This window comes from Equus quagga, chromosome 12 (genome assembly GCF_021613505.1).
Source record: "Equus quagga isolate Etosha38 chromosome 12, UCLA_HA_Equagga_1.0, whole genome shotgun sequence".
NCBI classification, from domain to species: domain Eukaryota; kingdom Metazoa; phylum Chordata; class Mammalia; order Perissodactyla; family Equidae; genus Equus; species Equus quagga.
In genome coordinates, this window is record NC_060278.1 from 28724521 (window position 1) to 28732606 (window position 8086).

Genomic DNA, 8086 nt, shown 5'->3' on the forward strand with positions numbered 1-8086 from the left:
ACCCAGGATGTTGCATCCAGGACGCTGGATGAAGGATGCAGGACCCAAGACCCAGGATGCAGGACCCAGGACCCAGGATGCAGGACCCAGGACCCAGGATGCGGTACCCAGGATGCAAGACCCAGGATCCAGGACCCAGGACCTAGGACTGAAGAAGAGTCAGGGAGGTGGTGCATAGAGTTCCTTTCTTACAGATCTCACAGAATGTTCCACCCAGCAAGCCCATGCAAAACCTGAGGCAGAAAGGAATAAGGTTGCAGATCTCAGAACTGACGCTGGTTGGAGTATGGAATCACCTATTTTTGTGACTGTAAACTGACCTGGTATTTTTCCCCCATGACCAGAATAATCTTGAGAAATGAAGAGAATGGACAGCCAATGCACTGGATCCTGGCTGCCTGGGTGTAAATCACTGCTCGGCAGTCACGTCCCCAGGTGACCCCATAGCTCCTGGAAGCCTGGGACCCCTCAGCTGTGAAGTCGGGGTGATAACAGAGCGACCTCACAGGGCGGTGGTCGGAATAAAGTGGAGCCACACAGGGAGTGCTGGGGACACAGCAAGTGCCAGTAAATAATTATTCAATAAATAAATAACAGTTCAATACATAATTGTCACACAGGTCCCTGCAGATTGCATGTCTGTGTGCCCGAGCATGATAAGGAGGAGGGAATTTACTGGGAAGGCACACATCATTGAGCACACTTACTCATCGACTGTCAGTGGTTATATGAACCCCATTTAAGAACTGGGGTGCTTTTGTACTTTTTCCCCTCATTCCAAAGCCAGAAAACAGGCCAGACACATGCTGAGCGAGTCCCGGTCATTACCACCGCGTGCCCAGCTGTGAGTGGCTGTGTCGAGGTGGCCTGGAGTTTCATCTCGAGAAGGTAGGGGAAGGGCAGGCCCAGCGGTGAGCGAGAAAGTCTAGAAAAGGCATGTTCCAAAGCAGGCATGCTGGAGGGATGGGTAGACAGCAGTTGACTAAAGGGCAGGTGAGTAACGACTTCACAAAAGGCTGAATTAACCTGTGGGGGGGAGGTTGGACTCAGACGAGGTCATTAGGAGGTGCATTGATCATCATGATTCTGTTCACTGAATATTGATCTGCATCCATTTTGTACATCATTCAAACCTCTACCCCATTACTTCTTTATTAAGTGACCTCAGGCAGGTGACAGTCCATGCTCTGACCTGGTGGCATCAAGGGGTAGGGTATGGAGTCACCAAGCATCTGTGCGTTCGCCACAGCCTTAGCTGAGGGGGCTCTCCTTCTGCCGATATTTGGAAGCCTCTAAGCCCTTTGACTCCGACTTCATCAGGAGCATCCCAGGAAGTCAACCGCACATGAGTCAACAGACTTCGTCTTACTCAGAAGAAGTGAAGTTTTCTTTCTGGCAGTTAAGATGCCTCACTGCAAGTGGCCTTGTCCAAGTTCCCCAGAAGCCTGGACTGTCTCGCTTCTTGTGCAAAAAGAGACAGTTGTCTCCCTTCTCCAAAGCTAAGAGCTACCCCAGCACAACACGACACTGCCCCAGGGGCCCACTTCTCACCACGGCTATCCCCAAGGTCTGCCTGGGATCACAGGGCCTCACGTGTGCAGTGAGCATGACAACATCTGCCACAAACACCGCAAGTATGGAATGGGGCTCCCTCATCCTCTGTGCCCTGTGGACGCTCACTCATCTCTCGCCACCTGCAGCGATGTCTTCCCAGAAGTCCTCTTGTTGGTACTCCTTGTCCTGGGCCTTCTGGGCATAGCCCGACCCCGTGCTGGTATCCTGTGGCTGGATTCAGAGAAGAGGCAGCCACCTGCTTTTCTGCTCGCCATCCTTGTATCTCATTCCTTGCTATATCCCCAACACCAGGCATTTTGCCCTGTAAACAGGAGATGTTGGCTTAAGAAACATTTATCTCAACAAATATGTATTGAGTGCCCTCTGTGTGGCTGGTCCTAGGAACGCAACCAGGAAACAGTGGAAAAAGCCCAGGCTCTTAGAAAATTTACACTCTAATCAAATTTACACTCTAATCAGTGAGCAAGAAAATAACTAAGCAAGCCAGTGATCTCAGATATGCAATGAAGAAAAAAGCCAATAGTGAGATAGATGGAGCTTTGTGGGGACAAGGAGGGACAGGGGGGAGCCACCTCAGATTGAGTCTTTGGGGGTTGCCTCTCAGAGGCAGGACAATTTGACCTGAGACCTGAGCAACAAGAAGGAACCAGCCAGTAAGACATAAGAAAGGGCTCTCCCAGCAGAGGGGACAGCCAGAAGTCCTGAGGCAGAAATCAGCCGGGATGTTCTAGGAGTGAAAAGGGTGTTGGTCTCACTTGAGCCTGAGAGCTCGAATGGGGATGGCTTAGTCCTCTCGGGCTTCTGTAACAAAATACCACAGACCAAATGGCTTAAACAACAGACACGATGTCTCACAGTTCTAGAGGCTGGACATCCAAGGTCAAGGCAGCAGCGGATTCTCTGTCTCGTGAGAGCCCTCTTCCTGTTCATAGATGGTGTCTTCTCCCTGGGTCCTCACATAGGGAAAGGCTTGAGGGGCTCCCTGGGGTCTCTCTTATACTGGCGCTAATCCCATTCATGGAGGCTTCACCTTCATGACCTCATCACCTCCCAAAGGCCCCACCTCCAAAACATTGGGGGTTAGGATTTCAATGTACAAATTTTAGGGGGAAACAAATATTGGGTCTATAGCAGGGAGTGGAGAGAGATACTGAGTTTATACACAGAAGAAGCAGTGCCTGCTTGGGCTTGGGGGTTCCACTGAGAAGCGGGGGTGTGAGTCTAAAGAAATGGGGAGCTACGGAAGGTTATAAACAAGGGAAAGACGTCGTCTCCTCAGATTTTACCAAGAGCACTCTGGAAGCAGCGTGTCTGAAGAGTGTGGACATGAATGGATATTGCGGAGCTGATTCTCCAAGAGAATGTTTGGGGACCAGCCCAGTGGCATAGTAGTTAACTTCATGGGCTCTACTTTGGCGGCCCGGGGTTTGTAGGTACAGATCCCAGGCGAGGACCTAGCATCACTGATCAAGCCACATTGTGGCAGCAATCCATATAAAATAGAGAAAGATGGGCACAGACGTTGTCTGAGCAACAATCTTCCTCAAGCAAAAAGAAAGAGGAAGATTAGCAACAGATGTTAGCCCAGGGCCACTCTTCCTCACAAAAAAAGAAAAAAGAAAGAGAGAGAATGTTTGATTGTTTCCTCTGCATCTTGATCAATTCAGATGAACACAACCACAGGTGTCTTGAAATTTTCGAGGCCCCTCTGCCTACTTGGAGGCTGAGTGGGGAGTGGGGGCTCTGGAAGAGCCCCTGTGTGACAATAAGCAGTCACTTCAAATTGAGCCTAGGGCTACTTGGCAGTGATGGCAAAGGAAATACATAAAATGCCTAAATGGGTCTAATGAGATTTTAGTAATCAAATATCATCATTTGTATATTTTCCACATTATGGTGGGAACACTAGAGCCAGCTCGTTTCCCCTCCTGTTCCTGCTAGAATTTTATTCTCAGAGTAAATTTACATCAGTCCCACTTGTACTGTGATCCAGGTTGTGTCCGCATTTTCATTACAAACCATGTTTACCGAAGGGTTACAACTTGGCTGCAAAAACCAGTTGGCACCGAAACTGGAAACTTGGCGTGAACAGTTTGGCATCGCCATTGCCCGGAAGCAGTTTTTCTATCTAAATCTGAGAAAAACAGGCTAGGTCATTTTCAAGTTATTTGTGTTATTCATGCATAAATCAAATGAAGCCTGACAGCTTCAAACAGTTGTTTGCTTTTGCGCTCCTCAAAAATAGATTCCATCCAGGAAAAGTAACATTTGGTAAATAAATCCTCCGTGACGGACTGTAAAAAAGGAAAGAAAGCAAAAAAAAAGAAAAGCGGACTGGAGTACATTAAATAGAAAGGGAAAATGGAAGTGTTTCAAAAGTCACTTCGTGTCAGAAAGTAGGAGCTGAGAGAGGAATTATTAGATGATTATGGGCATTCTAGAGGCACATTTAGAGATTCCCATGGACTCCAAATGAAAAGTGTAAGCAAGCCCAAGATAGCCTTTCAAATAAAAGCCTGTTAAAATCTAAGGTACAGCTCATCCCTGTACCCAGGGTAACTACATCTATGATGTTCAAGTAAGAAAGAAACACAGGATTTTTAAATGAGTTTTCTAAGAGCAGTGTGCTATAAAAAAAAATTGGGGCAGAAGATAGAAAGAAGAAATGAAGGGTACATTAAAATGTGCTGATTAAAAACACTGATGTCAATGTTTGAGGTCCCTTCTCCCATCTAGGTGCTACATTAAAAGTTTAGAAATGCAGTTGTGGGCTGTGAACTCCGGCAGCCAGGACCAGCTCTCTGCTACAGGAACAGCACGGTCTAGACCTCTCTCCAAAGAAAGCCTTTCTGACAAATTTAAAAGTCAGCCTTGACGTCAAGTGATTCCTGACAACACTCGCTTTGAGTTCTGCGGAGTGTGGGCAGAATGGACTTTTACTCTCGCAGCCCTATCAGTGGGTGACCCAAGAGACTGCTGAGGGCAGAGTAAAACCAAGCCAATTCAAACAGAAAGTAAAAATAAGTCAGAGAGGAAAGGATGCAGAAGGGAGAAGACAGCAAGACATGGGCTCGTCTGTGACAAGTGCTCTGTCTGGTGTCCCTTTGTGGAAGGGATGGTTTTCGAGGTTCATGTTTAGTGAGCGTGCCTTTCACGGGGTGTTAGCTGATGTTGCTATTCAGATCGGATGCAGGAAGGTCCAAACAGTTGTTCTTGGTTAAAAAAGTTCTTGTTTTTAGGCAAACTGTAAACAGCACAATAGAATTCTATCTATCTCTCATGTATCTATCTATCTATCTATCTCTCTGTCTATCTATCTATGATGTATCTGTCTATCTATCATCTATCTATCTATCTATCTGTCTATCTATCTATCTATCTATCTATGATGTATCTGTCTATCTATCTATCACCTATCTGTCTATCTATCTATGATGTATCTATCTATCTACCTATCTATCTATCTATGATGTATCTGTCTATCTATCACCTATCTGTCTATCTATCTATCCATCATCTGTCTATCTATCTATCTATCGATGTATCTATTAATCTATCTACCTATCTATCTATCTATGATGTATCTATCTATCTATCTACCTATCTATCTATCTATGATGTATCTGTCTATCTATCTATCTATCATCTATCTGTCTATCTATCTATCCGTCTAGCTATCATCTATCTATCGATCAATCTATCATTTATGGGATTGCGCTATCTATCATGTGCTAGTGAAAGAGTTCACCACTGGGTAATTTTACCTGAAGGGCACCCTTTGGCTGTCACCCGACCCATGTGGTCCATGTTGTTCAACCCCACATGGTAGTTCAAGCTAAGTACGCTCCTGGGTTTTTACACATCACATAGCTGTTTTGCTCCCTGGAACCATCAAATTAACCAAAGTATCTCGTCCTCACTCTCTTCCAGCGTAGACACTCCTGGCGTTCTCTGCTTCAGACAAAGTCTGTGAAGTCATTTGTTTGTCCAAACATCTAGATCGTTCCCATAGCAACGATGTGGCATTTAAAATTCTGACTCATCACGTGATTTGTAAACAAGTTTTTACAACACGGAGAGCTTATCTTCCTCCTTGAGAGGTATGAAGAAACACGCAGAATCATCCAGTTGAGAAGACTTTAGACGTGAGGACATAGAAGACCTGGGGAGCGTTGTCTGGGTCCCATAAACCAGAGACAAAACAAATGCAGAGAAGTTGACAGGGTTCACAAAAACCAGATGGTGAACCCCGAAGTATTCTCTCAGAATTTGATTCCTCCTCACCACGCTCTTTAAAGATGCACAGTTAGCCCAATCCGACTACTTCTGTAAGTCCCTGCAGGATCTGGAATGCACTTTACCTCCGTATCTCAGTTGTTAGCACAGCTCCCGACACTTCCCAGATCTTCATAAACATCCGTTGAGTGGACGAACAGTCAGCATGGCATTGATGCGATGACGATACTGGCGAGCGTGTGTGTCTGTAGACAGAGAGAGAGGTCTTTTGTGTTTATTTTCGTTTTCACGCTGAAGGAAATGTTCGGAGGCTGAAAGAAATTTGTGCCGATCAGCATAAATGCCTGAGTTGTCTTGAGATGTGCACGTCCCATATCTACGGGAAGCATGCGCCAAATGAAGAGAGGCTGTTTGCAGACCATATTCAGAAAGAACGGACGATTTCTAGGACAATGCCCTCCTCGGCTAAATGTTCTAAACCTTCAGGAGCAAACAACTGCAGAAGTGGCTACCTGTATCCTTGGGTTTGGGGAAGATGATGATTCGTGGTGGAAACTCCAGGGAGTAAGTTTAGAGGTGGAAATAGATTTTGTAAAAAAAAAAAAAAAAATCCACGTTTTAGTATACGATTTATAACTGGGGAAAAAAGCACTATATTTTTAACCCAACCTAGAGACAGTGAAGAGGAGAGTTCCACAGGATCTCCTCGCTGAATGGGATCCGCAGGCCTTTTTATTCACAAGTCAGACAATTAGAGCTAGAGCATCACTGACATCCGTGAGAGCAGCAGGTGTGGCCTCAGGCTGTTACTTTCCACACCACGTGTGCAATGGCACTAATTTACCACTTTGCTGTTGTGTAAATAAATATCCTTCGTACTGAAACCAGAGTATAGAAAACACTCGCTTCGACAGAGAATTAACTCAGCCCAGGTTCCACATCCCACAGGGGACTTAGTGGTTCTTTTCTTAGTGTCTCTTCAACATTGTATCGTGCCTTTCAGGAAATGAAAGAGAAAACAAAGTGCCAGTGTTAATTCTTGGAACCAAAATGACAGTGAAGAAGAGAAGTGGAGTGGTGGAAAGAGCTTAAGTTTCACATTCTGAAAGAACCGGGCTCGTTCTCTGTCTCTGCACTTGCAAGGTCGGTGACTTCGGGCTAGTTACTTATAACCCATCATGTTGGCCATAAAAAGAGGCTAGTCATGCCCACTTCCAGTCGACTCGAAAGAGACAATGTAGAGGAAGCACAATTCCCCCTTTCTCTCACAGTGCATAGCTACCCCATCAGCCAATTCAGGGGACTCTGCCCCCAAATTTATCCTGATTCTGACCTGCACTACTCCCTTCCACACCGCAGTCATTCTCGCCTGGATCACACTACTGGCCCTTACTGCTCTTGTGATGTGATTGCTGTCATCCTATAGCATCAACCTCATCACGTTCTTCCCCGCTTACAGCTCCGCAAGGGCTCATTACCCTCTTACAATAAGAGAACTCACAAACGCCCAAGCAGAGCTGGCCCCGGCCGGTTCCAACCTGCCCTCATACACCCGCCCTCTGCTCACGCGCCTCGGCCCGTCCTGGCTTCCTTCGTCCTGCTTGAATGCCGGGCTCCCTCCTGCTCTAGGGCCATTGCCTGCAGACCTTCCATTGCCTGGCTCTTCCCAATTTCTAATTTTCGTGTAAGATATCACCTCCTTGGATAAATATTGATTCTTCAAACTTGAGGAGCCTCCCCACTCTCCAAAACCCTATATTAACTTTCTCCATAGCACTCCCAGAATTCTGTCATTCCCTCACATATTCATTTCTGTCTCTGTGAGCTCCAACTGCTAAGACAAATACCACAGAACAGGGGCCTTATCAACAACAGACATTTATTTTCCACAGTTCTGGATGCTGGAAGTCCAAGATCGAGGCACCAGCCAACGGGGAGGACCTGCTTCCTGGTTCATGGACTGCATCTTCTCGCTGTGTCCTCACATGGTGGAGGGGGTTAGGGAGCTCATTGGGGTCTCTTTTATAAGGACACTAATCCATTCATGGGGGCTCTGCCCTCACCATCTGATCACCTCCCTAAAGCCCCACCTTCTAACACCATCACCCTGGGAGATAGATTTCAATGTATGAATTTGGGGGACACCAACACTCAGTCTATAGCAGTCTGTCTATGTCAGTCCCCCAGGAACGTAGGCACCGAGGAGCACAGGACCACCACACAACTCGAGAGGGCGCTATGCCCTGACAGTCTGGCAGAGCAGTGCCTCTGGAGG